At 42.4% G+C, this 23,869-nt stretch overlaps 1 pseudogene across 1 annotated transcript; it reads left to right on the top strand.

Annotated features, from left to right (window-relative positions):
• The first annotated feature begins 6,777 nt into the window (after nucleotides 1-6,777).
• LOC307110705 (large ribosomal subunit protein uL14-like) lies at nucleotides 6,778-7,184 on the top strand (annotated as a pseudogene). Its single transcript has one exon. The product of its transcript is annotated as a large ribosomal subunit protein uL14-like (transcript).
• Nucleotides 7,185-23,869: the final 16,685 nt, after the last annotated feature.

The raw sequence follows: 23,869 nt of genomic DNA, 5'->3' as shown, positions 1-23,869 counted from the left end.
TTGTGCAAAGTGACCACATGGGCTACAGGCTGCTGTGGACATGGGGCACAAGATGCATGCCTTGCTAAGATTAAACTGAAATCAAGCTCTGAGCTGGGAGTCGGCTCTGACACGCCTCCTTTGTGCTTCTGCTTCCCCTGCATTAGAAAAGGCCACGGTTTCTGAGATTAATGCAAACTACTATCACTGCAGGAAGACGTTTCCGGACATACACCTGGCATCAACAGACACACATTTTTAAACAAAGACATGTGTTTTCCAATACCATAATAGCAAAGCACAACTTTAAGACAATAAAAATACCAGACCTGGCCAAAGAAAACTTTCAGGAATGAAACATGTATGTTCGTTAGTTACCTTTCATGTCCTCCACCACTCACTGCACTTGGTCTTCTTTTGGAGGGCTGATATTCAGAGCATTTGGAAATTTGTATGGAGAGTAAATGCTTTGACGGGGGCCTTATTGAGTCCTGAGATACCCAGGATAAACAGGAGAGAAGAACGTATGAGCTTTACTGCCAGAATTAAATAGGCAGAAGAGGCAAAGACCTTCCCTGAACCTTCTCGGCAAAGTGGTTGGGGAACATAGACCAGGGAACAGGCTACAGGCACAGGAGCAACGTTTGGGAGAGTTGAGTTCTAACCACATTTGACGTTTTGTTTCTTCACATCTATGCCCCCATTTAAAGAAGAGTGAGGTATTTGTATTTGTTGATGGATAAAATTTCCTGATCTCAAATAGCTTGTTCCATTCATTCTCCCCCCATGAGCATATTTAAGCTTAGGAGGCCATATGTTGCACGTTCTTAGTTTTAGGCTCAAAATATAAGGTTGCTGTAGAGATTGGTTGGACAGAAAGACTCAGAGGACTTTGCATCCAAATGTGTAGCCACCAGAAGGGATGTTACTATGAAAATGAGAACAAGCAGGTGGGAGTTTCTTCCTGGAAGACAGGGGGCAGCAACAGGACTGGCCTGGGATGGGAAAAGCGGACCCTAGTCTCCTCTAGCAGAAAGGCCCAGCAAGTCTCATAGAAGTGAAATGCTGAAAGCTAGACTTATAAAAGTGTTATTCAGGGCATCCCAGTACAAATAAGCAAACTTAGTGTCCAGATCATGGAATCTAAATACCATTCTCCACGGAAAGGAATCAGGGTTCTTTGAAGAAAGGGCTGATTTCAGGAGTGGAGGTGGAAAAATTCCAGATGAACCTGGAACATCTTGCTGGGCCAGGAAGTAGAGATGCTCTAAAAGAATATACGTAAGGAGCCAGCTTGAAGAGACTCCATCTAGAACACTTTGAGTCTCAAAATAAATACTGACAGTACAGATTATAACCCACAGAATACAGTTAAGAATCCATGGGTCGGATACTTAGTAAATACAGAGATAAATAAATGAGAAAGAATGGAAATCTCTTCTTTGTAGTAGAATGGCAATTAATGGATACAGAAGAAATAATGGAAATAAGTATGGAAGGAATGATGGACTTAGAAAATAATTTGGCAACAACCATAGTAATAATTGTTTTAGGCAAGAATCACCAGATGCTAAAACCAATGGGTGTATGTTTGATAAGAAACAGGAATTTTATATTGTCTGGAAGTATCTCCCACAAGATTCTTATTAATTACTAATGGGAAAAGTTACTTTACAGCATAGGACCTTACAGACACCACCTTACTGAAGTGTCAAAGTTAATATAACCTGTAATAGGTAACAGATATCATTTGCCTTTTGAAATAATGCACCGAGAAAAACACATCATTATTTCTGTGGTATTTCTTCCAAAAAGGTATATACTGAATACAATGATGAAGAAACATCGGATAAACCAAAACTGAAAGAAATTCTACAAATTAACTGTCCAGTAATGTCTGAGTCATGAAAAAGACTGAGGAATATAAAGGAAACTATAGAGACATGACAACTAAATGCATAATGTGAACCTAGATCAAATTCCACACCAGAGAAATACATTTTTCTTTTCTTATAAAGCCCATTAGTGAGACAATTAATGAAATGTGAACATCTATGGATTAGATAACAGCTGAATGAATGGTAATTTCCTGGTTTTGATAACTGGACTGTGGTTATGTGAAAGAATGTCTGTCATTGTTTCATGAAATACACCTTGAGGAATTTAGGTATAAAGAGGACTTATATTATTGTCAATGCACTTTCAACTGATTCCAAGAGAGAGAATGATAAAATCAACTTGGTAAAATGTTAACATGTTGGGAATCTGGGTGAAGGGTATATGGAATGAGTCACAATATTTTTGTAACCTTTTCTGCATGCCTGAAATCATTTAAAAATAAAAGTTTTTTAAAGATTAAAAGTAAATAGGTAAACAAACAGAGTTGTCCAAGGAATTTCTACTGAGGGAGAAATATGCAGGATGGATTGGAGTAAGGCTGAAGGCAGTAATGGATTTCTTCTACTTGTACCCAGTGTGGGTCCAGAGCCGTATTTCCTATTTCATAATGATTGCTTGTGTCATTCCATGATGCATACAGGCAGGAAATACTGGTTCCCCACCTCCTCACAGGCATCCACACATCTTTAGATGGCACATCTGGAATAATCTCTGAGCATTCCCTGATATTTGACTGCTTACAGGGCAACATGTGCCTCTAACTAGAGCCTCTGATTATTTTTCTGTATCCCTATAAGCCAACTAAACTTTTCTCTCCATCTCGAAGAACCTAATCAAAGTTTTACAGGATTTCGATTAGGCCAATGAACAATCTCTGAGTTTTGATCCTATTCCATCTATATTCATGTTTAATCAAAATTCCATTGGGGGGGGGGAAATTCTAAATTGAGAGTAACCACATACTATAGTAGGAAAAGCACTAAACTGTCTTACTCTATCACCAACTATATGTGAATTTGGGTCAATCACTTCTATAGTCCTTGTCCATAAAACAGAGAATCTGAACTAAATTTAACAGTGGTCTCTTCCCCTCTTTAAAAAGATGATGGTTACTAAAGAAAAGATCCCTCTAATTTTAACCAGTTTGCATACCCATGAGAATTAAAGAGATGAGACCTTGCACTTGATTCTCAAGGTTGACCTTGGTTTGAGTTCATAGCATTGACATCGTTTTACCCAGAGGAAGGATTACAGTTAAGAGGCAGCATTCCCACACCCAAGTTCTATTTTATAACAACCTCTGCCAGCTATGCTATGTTTAGCTTAAACTATTTTTGGATGCATAACAGTTAATCACCTCTCCAGTGAAAAATTAAAGGAGAAAAAAACACACCAGAAATGTCCTGTAATCACTCCTCAATACATCTAACTCCTCCCGGGTCCCTTTCCCTATGCCCTTCATCTCTGAGACTTCTCTGTGTTCCTTGCACCAGCATGCACATGAGCTGTCTCCCATGACCAGTGTGCTCAGGTATCTGTTTCCTTCAGGCCTGGCTCAGATTCAGCAGCTCCAAGGAGCTGACAAGGAGTTGGGAGAGAGAGACTAGCTGTGCCCAGTTTTGCATGAAAGCAGCCCCGGACATACACTTCTACAATCACTCTCCAGGCTCTGCCTCCCCACCTGAGCTGCTCCTCTGTGCTAAAGTCTTTGCTTAAGGCATAAAGGACTTTTCCCCTAAGTCCCAACTTTTAGAACACTGTCTCTTCAGCAGAACTCATAGACTTCTTCAGATTTTGTTCTGATCTGATCCTTTTCTCAAAGAAAAAAAAAAAGTGAGAGAGAGAGAAAGGTATGCTAAATTTCCCTTTGGGGGCCAGACAAGGGAATACAATGGAAGTCTTATGTCCTGGAGGAATGCAAGGAATCCCGAAGATGGGCACAGGCTGCCTGAGCTGAGCGCTGTGTATAATAGAAGACACAAAGGCAATGAGAGGGTGGGCTCTGTCCACTTGGTGTAGGCAGGATAACTTGACCCTGAGATCTAGAAGAACCCCAGAAATAATGGATTTTCTGTAAATAAGAGCAGGTGAAATCTATTTCAATTCCTCTTCCATGTCAACTTCATAAAATTATGAAAATAAAATATGAAAAATGTCAAACATACAGAAAGTGAAAATAAGTATAATGAACATCCATAACATTTTGCCATATTTGCTTTCTTATATTTCCATATGTAGTTCTATATACATGTATTTATATATGTGTGTGTATATACATCTATATGTACACACACACACATATTTATATGAATTGCTGAAACATTTTAAAGGAATTATAGATATCAGGTCATTTCACTTCCAAATATTTAAGCTTTTATGTCCCCCAAATAAGGACATTTTGTGATTTAATAGCAATAGTATTATTACTCTTAAAAATAATAAATCCATAATATCATGTAATACCCTGTCTCTAGTACATTGCCCCAGTGCTAAAAAGTGTATTTTATAGTTGTTTTCTTCAAAATAGAATTCAATCAGACCAAGCCAATTATCTGGTTGACTTTAATATTTTGCATTTATTTGTTTCCCCTCAGTGTCATTAAAAATTTTTTTTCTCTTCTCTGTTTTTCTTTACTCTGAGGATTAGATCATATATGCCAACATATCAGGAGGCACATAATATCTGGTTGAACTATTGGGGACATTAAATTTACTTTATCCAATAAAGTATAGTCAGTTTTGCTATAATACCACATATATAATCTTAAAATCACTGTCTATGCAAAATTACAATAGTAAAAATCACAAGGCTTATGGGGAAAATGGAGATAAGGGTACTACAGCATTCAAAAATGTTGATAAAAAAAGAGGAATTTATTAAAAACAACAGCAGTTTAACACATGTGAAATGGTTAAAAAATACATAAATACCACAACAAATATGGCACTTTACCTTGAAAAAACACTTGATGCTTACTTGTAGAAGTGGGCATCAAAAAGGGTTGCAGCTTGTGAGTTATTATGAAGGGATGGAAGATGATCTAAAATTGGGCAGTGTCCACACCAGAAGTGGATGGGTGTGGCTCTTCACACACGTGGTGAAATGAGGTAGCTGGTAGGAGTTTGAGATGTGCACGTGTGTGCGTGCTGTGTATTCCTAGGTGGCGTGGCTCAACGGGGGCAGTTTTCTGCATTCACCTAGTGTTTCTTGAGGACAGGATCACACAAGTAAACATGAAAATGCATTACCCTCAAGTGTTCCTTAGTATATCAATCATATTGGAAAGAATTCACAATTCAAAACAAGTATATCAGAACTGATTGCACTGGCAATTTACTTCTCTCTTTTTTTCTTAATCAGTTTAGCTAGAGGTTCAATTGTATTGATCTCATCAAAGAAAGAGGTGTTAGTCTCAATGGATTTTTTCATTCTGTTCTCTCCTCCATTTATTGTGCTCTTATCTTTATTACTTCTTTCTTCTGGTTACTTTGAGTTTAATTTGCTTTTCTTTTTCTAGTTTTCTAAGGTAGAGGTTTAGCTAATCAATGATAGATCATTTTTATTTTCTAATAGATGATGTTAGAGATATGTATTTCTCAACAAATACTACTTTAGCTGCATCTCATGAATTCTGATATGTTATGCTTCCATTATCATCACAGAAATAGTTTCTAAGATTTCCACATCTATAAGGATGGAGTAGACATACCTTCTATGCATTCTAATAAATACAGCTAAAATGATATATATAAAAATATATAATTTATTTATATATTTAAAAAAGCACATAAGACTCTGAACGGTAAAGAGAATAACAGCAGACACAGGGTAGGGACCCGGAGACTAGAATAATGACAGGACACTAGGGGTGATATCAGTCAAGGTTTCATGGGGATCATGAACTCCCAAACTCCATCCAGCATTAAAGAGAAATCACCCCCCACTGAGTGTCACTGGAGGCCAACTGGGTAGCCTGGACTTCCATTCCGACCTCTTGGCAATAAGGCATGCCTCCTTTCTCTAAACAGAAAGAAAATATTTCTTTAAAAAAGGAATCTTAAAACATAAAGATGGAAGAAAAAACAATAGAAAGAGCAAATATGTGTTTGACAGTTGAAGCAAGAATTGTAACACTATAATTTGGTTCTCAATATACATAGAAAAACTTTTAAATTTAATATTTATTTAATATCATTATATTATAAATGGAAGAGGGCAAAGAATGTAAAGATAAAGTTCCTATATTTCATTATAACTAGTAAATGTTGACACCACTAGACAAAGTATATATACACATACATGTGTATAATATAAACATAAAGCAGTCCATTAAGAAGCTATAAATAATATGTATCTCATATACATACATTAATGCATAAACATATTAATACAGTAATGAATTTTTTTTTATAAAAGTAAAAATCTGCTGGATTTCTTTCAGTTTGTGAAAACACACTAATGTAGGTCTTTTGTAAAAGCAAAGTGACAGAACATAAACTTTTGGAAAGTGGGGAATACTATTTGCTTTATGCCATTTCAGCTGACAAAAGGTTTCACAAAAATGCTCTACTTTTGGATCCTGGGGAAACCTGTATAAAGTGATACCCTCAAAAACACCATAGACATCAAGTAAAAATGATAAACAAGCCCTAACCGGTTTGGCTCATTGGACAGAGCGTCGGCCTGCGGACTGAAGGGTCCCAGATTCAATTCCAGTCAAGGGCATGTACCTTGGTTGTGGGCACACCCCCAGTAGGAAGTGTGCAGGAGGCAGCTGATTGATGTTTCTAACTCTCTATCCCTCTCCCTTCCTCCCTGTAAAAAAATCAATAAAATATATATATATTTTAAAAAGATAAACAAACAAGGAGCTTTTCTATCCTTTTCTGGTATTCAAGATGTCAAAGCGGGGATGTGGTGGGTCCTCCAGTGTGAAATTCTGGGATTTCCCCAGGTCTCCCATTGGGAGCCGTGATCAACTGTGCTGACAACACAGGAGCCAAACATCTGTAGGTCACCTCTGGGGACGACTGAACAGACTTCCTGCTGCTGGTGTGGGAGACATGCCGGCCGCAGTCAGAAAAGGCAACCAGAGCTCAGAAAGAAGGTACGGCCAGCGGTGGTAATTCGACAAGGAAAGTCTCACCAGAGAAAATATGTGTTTCTTTATTTTGAAGATAATGCAGGGCTCACTGTAAACAATAAAGGCCAGATGAAAGGTTCTGCCACCACTGGACCAGTTGCCATGGAGTGTGCAGTTTTGTGGCCCAGGATGATCACATCCAGTGCTGGCAGCATTGCATGATTCTCTGATGTATTTGTAAAGAAAAAAAACCCTTAAAAATTCTTTTCTTCCCCCACCCAAAAACAAACAAACAAAAAAAAAGGAATTCTAAAATCTGTTAAAGTAACCCATAGAGAGGCAGAAAACAACAACTAAAATCAGATCAAACAGAAAACAAAAAATAAATGGTAGACTTAAGGCCTAACATTAGCTAATAAATTACAGAGGTACAGCAATTAAAAGATAGAAATTGGCAGAGTGGATAAAAAAATTGGGAAAATTTCAGAGATTCTTTATATGCTACCTGGAAAAACAAAACCAAAGTGCTTGGCCTAACTGTTCCTCTCATAACTACCTCTTTTGATCTGTCACCCACACCACTGCCAAGCGCTCTCTGAATGAATTAAAATACCGTAACTCAGTGGTTCTTGACCTTTCTAATGCCGCGACCCTTTAACACAGTTATGTTGTGGTGACCCCCAACCATAAAATTATTTTCGTTGTTACTTCATAACTGTAATTTTGCAACTGTTAATGAATCATAATGTAAATATCTGTGTTTTCCGATGGTCTTAGGCTCTACAGCAGCGGTTCTCAACCTGAGAACCTAAGACCATCGGAAAACACAGATATTTACATTATGATTCATTAACAGTTGCAAAATTACAGTTATGAAGTAGCAACGAAAATAATTTTATGGTTGGGGGTCACCACAACATGAAGAACTGTATTAAAGGGTCACGGCATTAGGAAGGTTGAGAACCACTGCCATAACTCCTATGAGCCATTTTATGGTGCCATTTTACAACGTTCAAAATAAACCAGTGGGGTTGGGCCTATTTATAATATCTCTAATGAATATATATGAAGATAATTCAAATGATTGGACCCGAACACAAAATATGCCTATAAAAATGCAACATTTTTAGTTATTGTCTTATGCATTATTCATGTATTATTGTTATCTCTAATTGTGGGCAGAGAAGATACTGTGCAATATCGAAGTCTTTTGAAATGTAATGTCCTAGCAAATGGTGTCTTTTGCTGGAAGGCCCATATGCACTGGAAAAGAACTTGTATCTGTAGCATGATAAAATGTTCTCATCGTTTTGGAATCACAAAAACTTGTCAACTAATTCATAATTATCCTGGAATCAAGAATGGGTGTTTTTACTAACGGAAGTCCTGTTCAGGGATTCTCCATCACCTATCCGTAAGGGTACGTTATCTCCAAGTTCCGCATGAAATACAAAGATGTTCATCATGAAAAGATGCATCCCCCAAACCCTCCTCATTTAGTGTCCACCCACACAGAGACTGGGTCCAAGAGTCTAAACTATCTCCTCCAAATTTTCTGTTCTTGAATACTCCTATGTGTATATGCGGTTTGCTTATTTGAAACTTAAAATGCCCTCACAGTTGTTTTGAGGATGACAATGACAAACTTATAATAAAGCAAAGCAAACAAAACAAATACCCTGGCAACGCACTTTGTCCTTTCACATGGGTGCCCCTGGCTTCACACAGGAAGTTGTTGCACCTGTACATGCATTCCTTCACAGCTCTCTTTGGCCCAGTTAGTCCCAGAGCCTGAAAATCATATGAGCTGTTGGATGGGAGGGCTGAATTAGAGGTGAGTGGTGCTTTGGTCAAATAGCAGAGCTGTGAGAGGCTGGGCTAACCCTACAAAGAACAGCTGGAGTCACAGTCAACAACAGCCTTTGTCTTGTGCCCACTGAAAGGGACTGTCAACCACAAATCAGTATTTCCAGCCCCATCTGCATAGATGAGCAATTGTTCTCAATCACGCACCTTTAAAAATGCAAAGGTTTGTGCTAGTGATAAACTTTCTCAGCACTCACTGAAATACTTTTTAGAAAGCAGCACGCAGAGGCAAGCTTTACGAGTAGAGAGAGGGCCAAACCATATCCTCACCCATTCACCCACTGATCCATTCATAAATGTATTCATTCATTCAGGATTTGTTGGTCGACCAGCAGTCCAGGTTTTGAGTTAGGTTCTCTAGAGATACAAGAATGAATAATGCTTGGCTCTTCCTCCCTAACAAACAACAAATCATAGTACAACACAGCAAGAGCTCTAAGGAAATGCTTCTAAACTACACTTTCCTACAAGACAGATACACACATTAGCCACTATGACCCAAGTCTGGGGAACATGGCTGGGTAGCAAACCTGATAGATAGGTGTTTCAGCATTTTGTGCTTTTCTACCTTTCTTATGCTTCCTTAATCCTTAAATAAAAAACTTAACTCCAGCTTCCCCGGGATACCAAGTAAAAGCAGTGGAAATACAAGTCCTCCAAAGTTCCTCTCATCCATCCCAGTTTAGGCACTGAAGTGGCCACTCGGATTCGGATTCTCCCACCACCAGTGATGGTACTTCGCTTGCTGCCTGGGGGGCTTCCTTTGGTAGCTGATGCTGCTGCCCTCCTACCACCATTTTCCTTTTCTGGAGTTGACTGGGGAGGCGTCACTTCATACCAGTATCTGGGGCTCCTATTAAGCTCCAGGGCAGGAACAAGCCTTGATGGTATTTTGGTTTCACGTCTAATGGAATTTAGGTCCAGGATTCCTGGGGTCTGTTTGGAAGACATCTGAATGGTACTACCTAGTGTTACACTAGAAATCACTTTTCCCCTCCGACCCTGAACTGGATCACACCTTGATGGTTCTCCACAGGATATCTCTGCATATTCAGGGCACTCAGCCCAGAGGCAGGCATTCATTTTGGTCTCCCTATATTGTCTTAATCCACAGACTGAAGGGCTTGCTACACATCCATCAATCAGTGTGTCATCTAACTATCTCCATTCCTTCTATAACCTTCTCTCTCTCTCCTGGAGAGACTATTCCTTCACACACCAGAGTCCCCATGGTCAGCATTAGCCTCTTCCCCCTGCAGGTATAAAAGTTAGCAGGTGTTTGCAGATGCTCCACCCTTCTTCATCCGAAGCAGCAGGAGAAGAAAGCTGACTCTACAAAATTCCCTATCCGTGTGACATTCTGAATTCCAGCAAACTATAGAAACTCCTAGGAACCCTTGCAGCTTTTCAGAGTGAAGGGAAATAATATTCACTTGCTCTCTATATTTATACCAGAACTCCCAAAACATTTTAAATTGCAAAAGGGAAAGGGGAAGGGAAGATAATAATTGAGTTACTTACTTAGCACACATGAGAATAGAACCGCGCAACACATTGGGTAACTTTATTACATTTGATCTTATTATCCAAAACATGTCAGTTCTACAAATGAATGCCAAGAGTAGGAAGTGTTCTTAATAGAAAAGTGACTGGTTTTCCGTCTGTGGTAAATTGTCACACAGCCCAAGGTTTATCCCAGTGAAAGGGGCACGTTTAGTCTTTCCAGAACTCTTATATGAACTTTTACAGAATCATACAGGGATTATTTCAATCATCAGGATGTGCCTGAAAACCAACAAGGTCAAAACCAAAATCTTTGGGTCTTTGATCAATGGGCAAATTCAAAAGCATCTACTATGCCTTTGACACATTACTAAACCCTGAAAGGTTACAGAATGCAAACAAAACTTGATCTTCAAGTAGTCTCCTGTGAGAGACATATGCATGTTACTGTAGAGAAAGGTCCTCAAGGAGTCCCTGGCACAGAAAAAGCCCCAATCGGTGGTAGCTTTGGTTATTAGCTTCTGAGCTATAACAGAGGCACACGAGGTTTTAAAAACTGTCCATGGCAGCACAGCGCCGAGGACTGAGTGGGGAAGATGCCCATGGTCTTACCCAGGAGGTTCTTTGATTTGTACATTGGAGGAGCAGTACAGGGTTTTCAGGGGGAAATGGAAGAGCATTCCAGGCAGAAGGAACAGCACAGAGAGAAGCAAAGGCTTGAATTCACCTTTACCAAAGGAACCCAGAGCGTGGCCAGGGTTGAGAAGCTGAGGTGGGAGAAGATACAAACGTAAAGGCTCATTGGACTCGGATGATGAAGGACCTTAAAGTTCAGGATTTATTCTGTCGACAATGGGAGACAAGTTTTTTACAGAGGAGATTGATGTCATCGAACTTGTGATTTAGAAAGATTACTGTGCCCCCCCCCCCCAAAAAAAGGGGGACTGGGTGGGATTGCTGAGAGGCAGGAAATGCAAGCCTGTGTTAGGAAGGGGGGATGTGGTGAGGAGGGGACCTAGAACAGGCAGCGCCCAGCGGAGAATGAGGGAGATTGGGAAACATTTAAAAGACAAGCTTTTTCATTATGAATTACTCTGCTATTATTCTTTCCAAGTCAGTGGGTGTAGTTTGCAATGATGTTCATGTCTATGAACGGCAAGTTCCTGAAAAAAAAAAAAAAAGAAAGACTGGATTTTGCCAGCTCTGTGCCCCGGCCTGCGGAGGACTAGCCTGTTAGACTCCGCGGGCGCCACTTAGTGGCAGCTCTTGGAATGACTGGCTCAGGACCCAAAAGCTCATCAGCCCCGAGCAAGAGGTTTTAGCAACCTGTCTTGAAGACCTGACCAATGCCACAATGAAGTTTCATCGCACTTTTTCAGAGAGCTTGGGACACTTCTTGCTTGGGTTACAGGGATGAACATTTAAAAGGTGGCTTGTTTCGGCCAACAAAATGAAATGCTGCACTCCAGATACAAGAGTGGGAAGAGGGTGGGGAGAAACAGAGGCCACTGAGGGAAGAGCCCTGTGACATCTCCCAGATCATCTAAACCTGAGGACCAGGCTGCTGTCAGTCACAGGGCAATGAAGGAAGCGCCCCTGCTGTGGCCCTGGCATGTGAAGCCAGGGACCCTCATACAACAGCAGCAGACGCAGCCATTGCTTGGTGCCAGCTTTGGTGTCAGAGGCACATAAGTTTAAGATGGATGACTAGTTTGGCTTCCATTTAAATTGCATCCTCAGCAAATAGAAGGAACAAAGAGGCCCTGAATTTGGCAACTCTCTCCCTTACACACCCTTCCTATAATCAACCCATCCCCAAGACCAGGAACTCTGTCTGTAAAATCTTTCAAATCCAGCTTAAATTGACCACGATGTGCCACTCTGCCACTGCCACCGGGTCCGGCCACCAGCCCCTCTTGCCAGGATTCTACACTAACCTCCCTGCTTTCACTGTTGCCCATCTGCTCCCACAGGCAGCCAGGATTTTCACTGTAAAGAGTAAATCAGATCAAGTAACTCCCCTACTCTAGGCCCTCTGATGGCTGCTCATCACTCAGAGAATAAAAGCCCATTCCTCACTTGGCCCACCCAGGCCCTCCCTGCCCCACCCCGCTACTTCTCCAACCTCATCTCTCACCACCTTCCCTTGCTCCCCGCTCCAGTTCCTCGGGCCTCTTTCAACCCCCTGGAACACACCACGCTCCTGCTTTTGGTCTCTGTCCTTGCCAAACCTTCTGAATGTGCTTCTCTGACATGTACCCCAACCAGCACTCTCTCCTCTCTCTCACCCCTTATCACACTTTCTCTCTCCCAATATGATTTTTCCTGATATTTTATTGTACCACTGTTCATTGATCTCCCACACTGGAGTGTAATCTCCATGAGATCAAGGATTTAATCTGTTTCATTAACTGCTATATTCCAGTGACTGGAGTAATGTCAGGCACATAGTAGGTTCTCAAGAAAGACTGAATGAATGAATGAATGATACAGTATCCTCGCTTCCTAACCCCCTCCAGTCCTGAAAGAACTATTCACCTTTATCCTCACAACTTATTAAAACCACTAGGACAACCTGATTTCCCAGAGTGAGAGATGGAGCAGGCTTCACTGGGAAAGCTCAGTACATTTTCAAGACACCAGGTTATGCTCTCAGAACACTTCAGTTTCTGTCAAGAATTCAACAGCTGCACCCACTCTGCCTGAGGAGGGGACTTTAAAGTGTGCATCATTTTAACAGTAAACTTCAGAAGATTAAATATAGGTAAGTCATAACTCTGAATGACCTCAATCCACTCCATGGATGCATTATACAAACAAAGTCAAACTTTAAATAACTAATGCATGATTTTAGTCTTTCGATTAAAAAACTCAAAATCAGTACCTCTTTTGGAGCTAATAAGAATAAAAGCTAGCTTAATGCTAAAGGAATCAAATGTCTTCAAAAGGGCACACTAGTCAAAGGCCAGAGTGCCCTCTACTGGCCATTGGCAGCAAACAAAACCATGGGGGCAGGGGATGGGGGGGATGAAGGGGGAGTGATTGCAAAGAGGAACCAACTTTATATTCAAATCCACAAATGAGATTAAAAAATCACCTTAATCCCTCAAAGAAATAGGGGAAAAGACTCCATCCCTATTTTCAAGGAACACAAATTCAGAATTAAAACAGTAGGCAAAAGAATGCAATCTAGAACATACTGTGGAGTGGTACCTGAGCTGAGGTTTATAAAAGGACTAGTCATCCGGGAAGTTATAGTCCAGGTGATGGCTCCATAGATGCAGCCTGGAGGTGAGAGAGCACATATTTAAGGATGCCAGGAGTTGAAAGCTGTGACAGTTACTCTTGGTTGCCTAACTCACCAGTTATTTCCCAATCTGTTTTTCCTTGCCGGTGTGCTTTCATCTTAGTGGCTGGAAGTACCAGGTACTGATTTTTCTAACTGTTCTCACGGCTAGAGGCCCATGAGATATAAGGAATCATGTGCCTGAGGAATTGTTGGGATATCGTTTCTTTCATGATAACAGAGGAGACGCCCATGGAGAGGGCCCGGCATTTTCAATCTGCTTGTTGAAGTTGTGAAGTTGTAGTCCTTGGAGCTATTGCAGCCATCTGGTGGCTATGAATGAAGATACCACCAACACAGTGAGGATGGTAGTCTTTGATGTTATTACAGAACTGCTGAACCACTCTGGGACCAACCAGCTGTGGACTTTCTTGTTGTAAGGTGGAAAAAATCCTTATGGCTTAAGCCACTCTTGTTAATTATTTTGTTATTTATAGCCAACACACACTCATTGGTAATACTCTTATTCTGACTTGAGGAACAATGGAAGGTTCTAAGAAGGACTGTAACACAATGAAATGTGATTTCAGAAAATTCAGACTAATAACAAGCAGAGAATGAATGGAAAGGGCAAGAGGAAAGGTCAGAAGGCCAGTTAGCATATTTATAAAAGTTTAAATGTGGGTAGGGGGAGATCGATGGAAATTAGGGTCTAACCTCTGAACTACTAGGTAGAGAATAGAATATATAAAAATATTTAAAAAGTAAAATAAACATGACTGGTCATTGCAGGAGCTAGAAGATGAGATGAAAAGATTGAATCCCAAGTTTGGGGCTTGGATAATAAGGTAGGTGAACAGGTCATTGTTTGATATACAGACTTTCAGAGAAGGAGCAAGCCAGGATGGGATGCTAATAATGAATTGTGTTTGGGACACACTAGGTTTGAGGAGCCAAGTAGAGTCCAGTGAGCAGTAGAGTTTTATATCATGGGCTCAGAAAAACATGGACTTAAGATAAAGATGTTTGACATATCCACACGATTATGGTAAGTGAAGCCACAGAAGTAGATTTGGTCACTGTTTTTGGAGCATATGTAGAGTAAGGGAAGCAAGAGAAGAGGGCCAGGGAAGAACCCTCATGATGACCAACATTCAGAGAAAGGCAAGAAGAAAAGCCATGTTGAGTCTAAGAAATAGCAAAGAACGCAAGCAAAGAGGAGGACGTGTATCCTGTGGCAAAGGAACAGAAAGGCTCCGTGAGAAAACTTCCAACTTCAGTAGAAATGAATGAAATAAGGACAGAAAAGGACACTCTGGGTGACCTTAAACAGAATGGGTCTGTGGAGTGTTGAAGAAGGAAGCAAGAAAGCGTTAGCAAAGTTGAAGTAGGGGACCTTGCAGGCAGAGAGTAGACTTCTGCAGTTTAAGATCTCTGAGGCAATGCAGTTAGTGGTGGTATTAGCATAGAAGTGAAAAATCATTCGAGGTGAAAATACAAAGGAACTGAAAGCCCAGGTAGTTGAACTGGTCATTAATGCGGTGAAAGTAACCAGAGATTCCTTCCCATTCACCGTGGAAAAGTAATCCAGGGGTTACCAGATGTTCCCAGTGAAGATTCCACAACGAGATGGTAGAAAGAAGTCTCTGAGCCACTTATCAAAGTTGTCAGCAAATGGGGTGGGTGGTGAGTGACAGAGAGGAATAAGGATGGGTAGAGCCAGACATCTTGAGCCTCCCTCACAGTGGGAGGGTTGGTTACAAGAGGACAGCAGAGTGTGGTTTGGAAGCAGTAATGGAGAACTTGGAGGACACTGACTTCGCTACTCTCGGTAAGCAGTTCTCAACACTGCCTTTCACCCATGGAGTGCCTACAGATGATTTTAGGATTATACCCCAGAGATTCTAAACGGGTCTCTAGTCCAACCTAACCCATAATTTTAGATGAGAAAACCAAGATCCAAGAAGCAATAAGTGACTTGTGCAAGGTCTTATTTCCCTAGACCGCCATCCAATGGTCTCTCCACTACACTTCCCTAGCGCTCAATTTGGGCTCTATTGTTTTATAGTTGCACTAGTGGCCTGATGAACATATTCGTGAACATTAAAAGGAAATTAATTACCGAAGCTCAGCAGTAAACCAGATTCGGGGCCAACAGTGCCCCAGCAACAACAATCCATCATGATTCCCCATTCTGACAATGGACTCTGTAGATGAAACCCTACCCTTTGAAGTGTATATCTCCACCTTGCCTTAGGACAGTGGTCGGCAAACTCATTAGTCAATAGTGCCAAATATCAACAGTACAACGATTGAAATTTCTTTTGAGAGCCAAATTTTTTAAACTTAAACTATATAGGTAGGTACATTGTTACTAACTTAATTAGGGTACTCCTTCAATCACACTGTACATGCACACCCGCACGTGGTATTTGTCTTAGGACAGTGGTCGGCAAACTCATTAGTCAATAGAGCCAAATATCAATAGTACAACGATTGAAATTTCTGGCACAAATTATGCCCCCAACATAGTTAATCTCCCTGGGCCTCAGTTTCCTCACCTGTAAAATGGGGATTGTTATAGATTGAATGCTTATGTCCCCAAAACTCAAATGTTGAAATCTTAACTTTCAATTAGAAAATATGATGTCACATTGTCTCAGGGTCTGAGCATATATTGCATTTAGTTACTCCATTCCTGACCTTGGGAATAGCCCCAAACATGCAAATGTGATATGACTTTCTCACCCAGAAGACAATCAGCTTTGTGAGTCGGGTGTTACTTCTGAAGATCCCTCTGTTCATCTTCAGGTCGGAAGAATGAAGTGAATCATTTTTGGAAAGGAAAGTCAATGATCCTCTTCAGATGTGTGGACAGAGGTCAATCAAAGTATTCACGTATTTAAACAAATGCTGAGGGCCAGGCCTAGAATTCCTCTAGCTAATGATTCCAGAACCCTCCAGTTGACTTGCATCAGAAAACACATTGAATTTCATATTTTTTAAGAGAAAAGGTGGTATTAATGCATTTCTAAAAGGGAATCTTGCTCTTTACACAAAATGAGTCGTCTCCACAATGTCCAGGAAAGGGGGCACTTGACTGGTAGAAAGGTGCATTCCACACCTCCTGGTAGGAATGGCTCCATACAGGAAATAAATGCCTCAGACTATTAGAGCATGGTAAAGCCAAACATTACAATCAAGAACTAACTGAACCCAGATTAAGCACAATCGAGATTAAATTTTAGCTTTCTGCACAGCTCACCTATGCAAAACAACAACAACAACAACATGCAGATTGGATGATATGGTTTTTTCAGGCTAGGGATAGTTTTTCCACCAGCTGGCATCCCACCTTGCTTTGGTGAATGTTTAACCATTGTTAAATAAATAAATCCTAGCTGCCAGTCCTCCGGAGGCCCATTCCATACAGCTGCTCATGTGAGAAACAGTTTGTTCACATAAATCAATGCCTGAAATTTGAAGCGTCTGGCCCAGTGACTTCAATTTTAGGCTTATATCTATAACCAGTTTGATTGCTCTGTTTATTAATAGCATGGCTCACTTGATTAGCAGTCCCACTGACCTCTCATCACACCTTACCTTCAGCCTCTTTAGAGGATAACAGCCTGTTTCTTTAAGAAAAACCTGAGGACCTTCCTGAGATAATGAGGGAGCATTCCCTGAAATTATATATACCCATATTGTCACTGTAACTTCTGGGATGTTACTTTTATGCAACTTGACTGGGCCAGGGAAATAAGTGAAACATTATTTCTGGGTGTGTCTGTGTGGGTGGTTCCAGATGACATTAGCATTTGAACCTGTGGATTTGTACGTTAGATGGCCCTCCCCAAGGTGGGTGGGTGTCATCCCATCCATGGTGGACCTGAATAGAACAAAAAGCAGAGGAAGGAGGATTCACTTAAGTTCTGCTTAAACTGGGACCCCAGTCTTCTGCCCTTAAGACTTAAATGTACACCATCAGAACCCCTGGAGCTCAGGTCTTTAGACTTGGACTGGAATCACACCACTGGTTTTCCTGGGTCCCCAGTGTGTGGGATGCCGACTGTGGGACTTGTCAGCTTCCATAATTACATGAGCCAATTCCTTATAGAAAATACCCTTTACATATAAATAATAGATGGATGGATAGATGATAATAGATAGATGATAGATACCATTGCTTCTGTTTCTCCAGAGAACCCTGACTAATACACCCTTCAGAATTTCTGAAAATCTACAGCTTCTCATGGAGTCAGTAACTATCAGAGCCTAAGTATTACTTATGTAAGCTGTAACTGAGTGACTTAGCATTCTTGTTAATTCCGAAGATAAAATAGCTTCCTGGCACCTAGGCTGGGGTCTTGAGATTCTCCCTCCTGCTACAAGAACCAGAGCTCCTGGAAGAAATGGCCAATTCCAGTTCCGAGGCAAGGAACCTACCAGATGAGCCTCTGTACCAGGAAGCAGGGAACCTAGGAGAGACTCTCAGAGTTGTATCAAAAGGACTCAGACAAACAAAAACTCACAGGCAGGCAGTAGTAAGCTGGCTACAGAGAGAAAGGGGGTGGAAGGAGGTAATAAAGGGCAAATAAAGGAGGGCAAATGTATGGTGACAGAAGATTTGACTCTGGGTGGTAAACACACAATGCAACATCAGATAGTGTATTATAGCACTGGACACCTGAAACCTGTATAATTTTACGAACCAGTGCCATCTCAATAGGTTTAATTTTTAAAAATTTAAAGGAAAACAAAAGCTCTTTTATGTGGGCCAGCATTTAATTCCCTTCCAACTGGAGAGCTTTTCTTCTCCAACCCAAAGCCTTGTCTCTCCTACTCTAGCAGCAGGGCAATGACCAAGGCTGGGACTCTCAGGGGACCCACTCATATAACCATCCCGGAGCCAAGCAGGGCATGGCTTGCTCTGCCTACTCAGTCTCCATTTACCGGGTCTCCCCAATTTGCAACCTTCTTTCTTTCGAGACCCATTGGCTCCAACCTTTCAAGCTCCTGCTCTCTCCTGGCATAAACAACGAATGGTCTCTTAGTAAATGCATTTGAGTTATTCTATCCTGGATGCAAATAACCAAACTCATAACCTGTCACTGTTTAATGCTCTAAAAGTTTGCTGAAAAGAAGTGCAAAGAGCATTTGGATAAGACAACTCATTTTCCCATTGACTTTACCATCCTAGAAATGTCTCACGGAGGAAGGCTTTGGAGCAGGAGTGAGATGAACTGTTTCTAGCCCCAAGTTTGCAAACCTTGGTTTAGTTTGATTTGGTTTGGTTTGGTTTGGTTTGATTAAACCATACGGCATGCCCACTCTATCAAACACAATTCTAAACACGTCATTACTCATTGAATCCTCAACAACCTTGAAAACGAGGTAGATAGTATTATATCCCTCTTTTACAAAGAAACTGAGGCATAGAGTTTAGGGAGTCTACCCAACATAACAAAACTAGTAAAATGGGGGCGGGGGGAGGGCACTTGTGTTTTGAATGTGGGGACTTGTGTCCTCAACCACATAATACACGTTATTTGGAATGCTGTGTGTATGACGCAAGGAGAGAATGGGCTTTGGAGTCAGAAAAATTTGAGTCAGAATTCTGAGCCTCAGGTACTGCATATGTAAACTAACACCACCTTTCTTCGGTTTGCTGTGTGGATTAAATGAGAGGATATATGTCAGCAGCAATGGGAAACCTTGGGAAATCTGTGAAGCACAGGTGTTATCAGACCATTGCCTACAGATTTTTAAAGGAGACACTTGAAGCATTTGAGTCCTTCCTTAAGAAACAGGCCTCATATGCAGCAATGAAAGGAGAAATGTTAAAAAGTCCCTGTTTGGTTAGAAATCGTGCTTGATGTTTATGTGTCTATAAAAGCACAGGGAGTTATCTGTCACAAATGAGGTAAGAGAGTTGCAATTAGGTATCACCATGGGCCTACCATTTCCACCCTGAGGAAAACCAATTACCTGTGTCAGAGCACGCACTCCCTCCCCCAGGGAACACGCACTGGGTGGCCACCCCAGAGGCCTGGCTGTGTGTAGCCAAAGGCCCTCTCTATCCCGTCATCACAAAGGGAGCCAGGCCGGCCCTGGAGTCAGGCGTGTGAAGACAATTGGAACATCCTGCCTTCAGCAGGGGCTGAAATCCACAGTTCGTCTCTGCACAGTGCTTGGCCCTGCGTGGACAGGCACACAAGGGACAGTGAAACCTCTGACTTATTTCTCACCCAAGAAGCTGACGTTTCCACCGCTTTGTGATGAAAAGAATCAGAGTAGGAATTTCAGTATAAATGTGGCAGTGTGAGACAGAAATTTCCCAGTTCTCCACCAGGATGTTATTCAAAGGAAATATATTGGCAATAATAGCAGTATGCATAATGCCACTTGGCGCAAAGCTAGCAGAGATATATAATCCATAGCCTCAAAACAATATCTAACAGATGTGCAAAGTAGCTCAATCAGGTGCAAAAGCTACTTAGGAAGAAGCTGTGCAAGCGGGGGGGGGGGGGGGGGGGTGGTTGCTTCATGAGCTGGCCCAGGGGCTCACAAGATGCCGGCAAGAATCCACTGCCTCAAGGTCCTGGGCCTACATGGATGTGACAGGGAAATATCCCAAGTATAAGAAGAGCTGCAAGATCTGGTGAGAGGGGCCGAAATGGCCTGAGCAGAAGCTACATGGGGAGGGGGGAGGCCTAGCGTGCACCACTTCAAAGTCATCTTGGCCTCGTCCACTTCTTACTCCGGCCAAAGCTGCGGCACCCACCTCCAGAGATGCCTTCGCTGGCTCTGCACACATGCAGGTGGGCAGAGCTGTGCCGTGGGTAAGGCTTCCTACCTGTGCTCCCGTGGAACTCCTGCATCCAGCCATGGAAAGCCAGAAGTGTGGGGGATAGGAGCCATTAAATAAATGCGTCCCCGTTCATTCCTCAGGTGAGTATTTCTCCTTTGTAAATTCCTGTGGGCTCAAGCACTAACAGCCAACAGGACACCTTTAGAAATGCACCTTTATATTGGCCTTTTCTTCTGTGTCAATTCCCCGCTTCCTAATATCCCAGTTCCCCCAAAATCTACTCACCTGCAAGCCTTTGTCTCAGGCTCTGCCTGTTGGGTACAAGCTAAGAATGTTAGCACCAGAAACTGCCTTAGCAAGCGAACTCTTAAAATGGGATTTTGGAGGTGATTGCCCACCAGTCAGATTGCAAAAATCCATTTATGGTGGCCATGAGGGACAAAGCGTCACATGAACTCTTAACTATGGGGGCACAGGGACAGGTGGAAGGTGAAGAGCAGCACTTGAGCAGCATAGGAAAGTGGTAATTGTGAGGACTGGGGTGGTCACTGGCTTTGGGAACTGTTCTGAATATCTTGAAAAAAAGATAGCTGCTGGTCAGCTAGCCATGAACTGTGAAAAGTAGGGGTCTCTAGATTAGAAGATTTATCCCCGGCAGCTGTAGGGCAGGCTTAATGGAAACCAAACTCAAAACCTGTCAAGGAGGCCAAGTGACAGAGAAAATTAAACCGACAGTCTCAATAGTTCCCTTATGTCATAGTCAGGAAGAGCGGGACCCAGAGGATGGGGATGGAGCCATCCAGGTGGACAGGGCTCAGAATCCAGAACTCCCAGGTCCCCATCCCATCCGAGAGAGGCCCACCTTCCCTACACCTCACCAGAGGACAGCAGCCTCCCCCTCTTGGAGACCCTGCAAAGACTTCACCTGAGGCTGCCTCTTGGCAAGCTCCACGTGGCTGCCTTTCACTGGCTCTCGGCTGCTAGTGTCACCCAGAGCAGAGAAATGCAGTTCCAGCTCTAGGAGCAAGTCTATCACAGGATCTCACTCCTATGTGGAATCTAAGGAATAACAAACTGATGAACAAAAATAGATCTAGTAGAAGCATCGAACAGACTCAGAGGGAAGGCAGGGGAGGGTGGGTGGGTGGGAAGAGTCAACCAATGAACTTGTATGCATATATGCATAACCCATGGACACAGACAATAGGGGGTGCAGGCCTGGGGTGGGGGGCAGGGCGGGCTGGGAGAGGTCAATGAGGGAAGAAAGGGGAACATGTAATACTTTCAACAATAAAGATTTTTGTTAAAAAAGGAGGAGGAGGCTCATAGTACTGGCAGGAACTGGGGGAAGATACGAGGGAGGGGATCTCAAGTGCTGATGTGGGGATGGGTGTGTGGGATTCGAGGTCAAACGAGGGAGCGAGTATAGGCAGGGGAGGACTGTCCTGTGACTCAGCATTCAATGGTGCCCCCTCCCCATGCCACTGAGCTTGGGTAAGGCAATGGCCTACAGGGAATGAGGCGGAGCTGCTGAAGGTGCTGTTTGCACAGCGTTAAGGAAGAGGTGAGCAGATTTATGGATGTGAGCATGTCAGAAGGAAGCCTTTTCCAGACAGCCCACTATGACAGTACCACTTGCCACTTAAACCACTGTTCTTTCCACTTAACTAAAATGTCTCCATTTTTACACTTCAAAACAATACTACTCACAGATTAGGGAAAACTTAAGATCTGCTCATACGGTCCATGATGATAACAAAACACCCAGGAAAATATGTCAGATATGTATCTGATCACAATGGGGTTTTGTTTATTTAATTTTGGGTGGGTTTTTTTTTTGTTGTTTTTTTTACCAGCAGAGGGCAATCTAAGTCCCATTAAACTACTTTTTTGGGGAAAAGAATAGAAAGAAAAAAAGTACTTAAAAGACAATATATAATAATCAGATGGCACCAAAATGTTGGTGATTGGGTGTCAGTCTAGAAGAAACATCAAGGCAAGAGAAAGGCTGTTACTGCTCCTGTGAGGGATTGACCCCGTGCATTCTGCAATCCTTTTAACTGTCTCTCTTCATGGGCAGCACTGGCCTTACAGGTGAGAGGAAACTGGCTGCTCCTTTCTCCTTCTTAGTTGCCAACCCAGGTCTATTATCTAATCGCCTCCCGTGGAGGCACAAATCTAAGAATGCCCCGGCCTGAAGCAGGTTTCTCAGTGGGGCCTGAAGACTGCCAGCCTCAGAACTGTGGGGTGGGGCAGGCTGCCTGCTACCCCTGTGGATACTGGGCCCCACCCCAGGCAACAGAACCAGAATCTCTGGCGTCAGGACCCAGGAATCTGCATCTCAGCTTGCAATCCCCGTGACTCTGTTAGAAACAGAAATGTGTGATCCACTGATCAAAACAAGAAAAGCAAAGGCCTGACACAAGCCACGCAAGGCACCGGAGTCTAACGGGAGACACACCTCCCTCTGATTCCCTCACGAGGCGTGAAGTGGGCAGCCACGCCCGGGGGAAAGGCCGGGAAGAAGGTGGGCTTTCTGAGTCAGTGCAGACGCAGACCCAGCATCACCAACACCAGATCCTGTCATCAACATACATGGGAGAACTCTTGGGTGCTGTGGGTTTGAGTGAGGGTGGATGTGCATGCATCCAATGCTACTTAATCAATAAACATGAATGTCTTTTTTTTTTTAATCAGAGAAAATGGAAAATAAGAAAAAGTCATCCAACAGCTGGCTGCCTATCTAAAACATCTGTACGTAGACTAGAGCTTCCCAAACTTGCCTGCATCTGAGAATCCCTTTGGCAGCTCGCTAAAAACACTGACACACACTCTCCAGAGCATGTTTAAGCAGCCTCCATCGCACTACTGAACTGGGACTTCTCCCCTATGCAAAAAAAAAACCAAAACAAAAACAAAACACCAAAAACCAAGTGTAGATTCCTATTCGGTGTCTGAGCACAAAGAACAATTTAGTTGGATTAATAAACAGTTTAATGCATGTATGTTTTGTCATCGTTCTCAACACCAAAGCACCTGGGACCTAAGTCCCAGGAAGCAGCTGGCTCTTCCCTAGACGTCTATCTGATGGAGCAGTACTCCTGCACCTGTAATCCAGGGATCAGGACATACATCACCCTGGAACTTCTTAGAAACGCAAACTCTCGGACCCTGCCCCAGCCCTGCTGAGTCAGGATCTCTGGGAGTGGGGCCCAGGCACCTGTTCTAACAGGCTCTGGGTGACCCTGACGTATGCTAGAATTCTAGAAGCACTTAGTCAATTGTTTCACAAACCTTTCTAATGGGAAATACCCCTTTCCTGGCTTCTCAATCGGCAATTCTGATTCTGAGAAGCTGGAATGAGAACCTGGAAATCCAACTTGTGCAAGTGCCTACAGGAGACCCTTCCCATCGGGTAAGTTTAGGAGACTCCAGACACCA

The sequence above is a fragment of the Cnephaeus nilssonii genome (genome assembly GCF_951640355.1).
Source record: "Cnephaeus nilssonii genome assembly, chromosome: 14".
NCBI lineage: Eukaryota > Metazoa > Chordata > Mammalia > Chiroptera > Vespertilionidae > Cnephaeus > Cnephaeus nilssonii.
The sequence above is the reverse complement of the archived record's forward strand: the minus strand, read 5'-3'. Positions and strand labels throughout refer to the sequence as shown.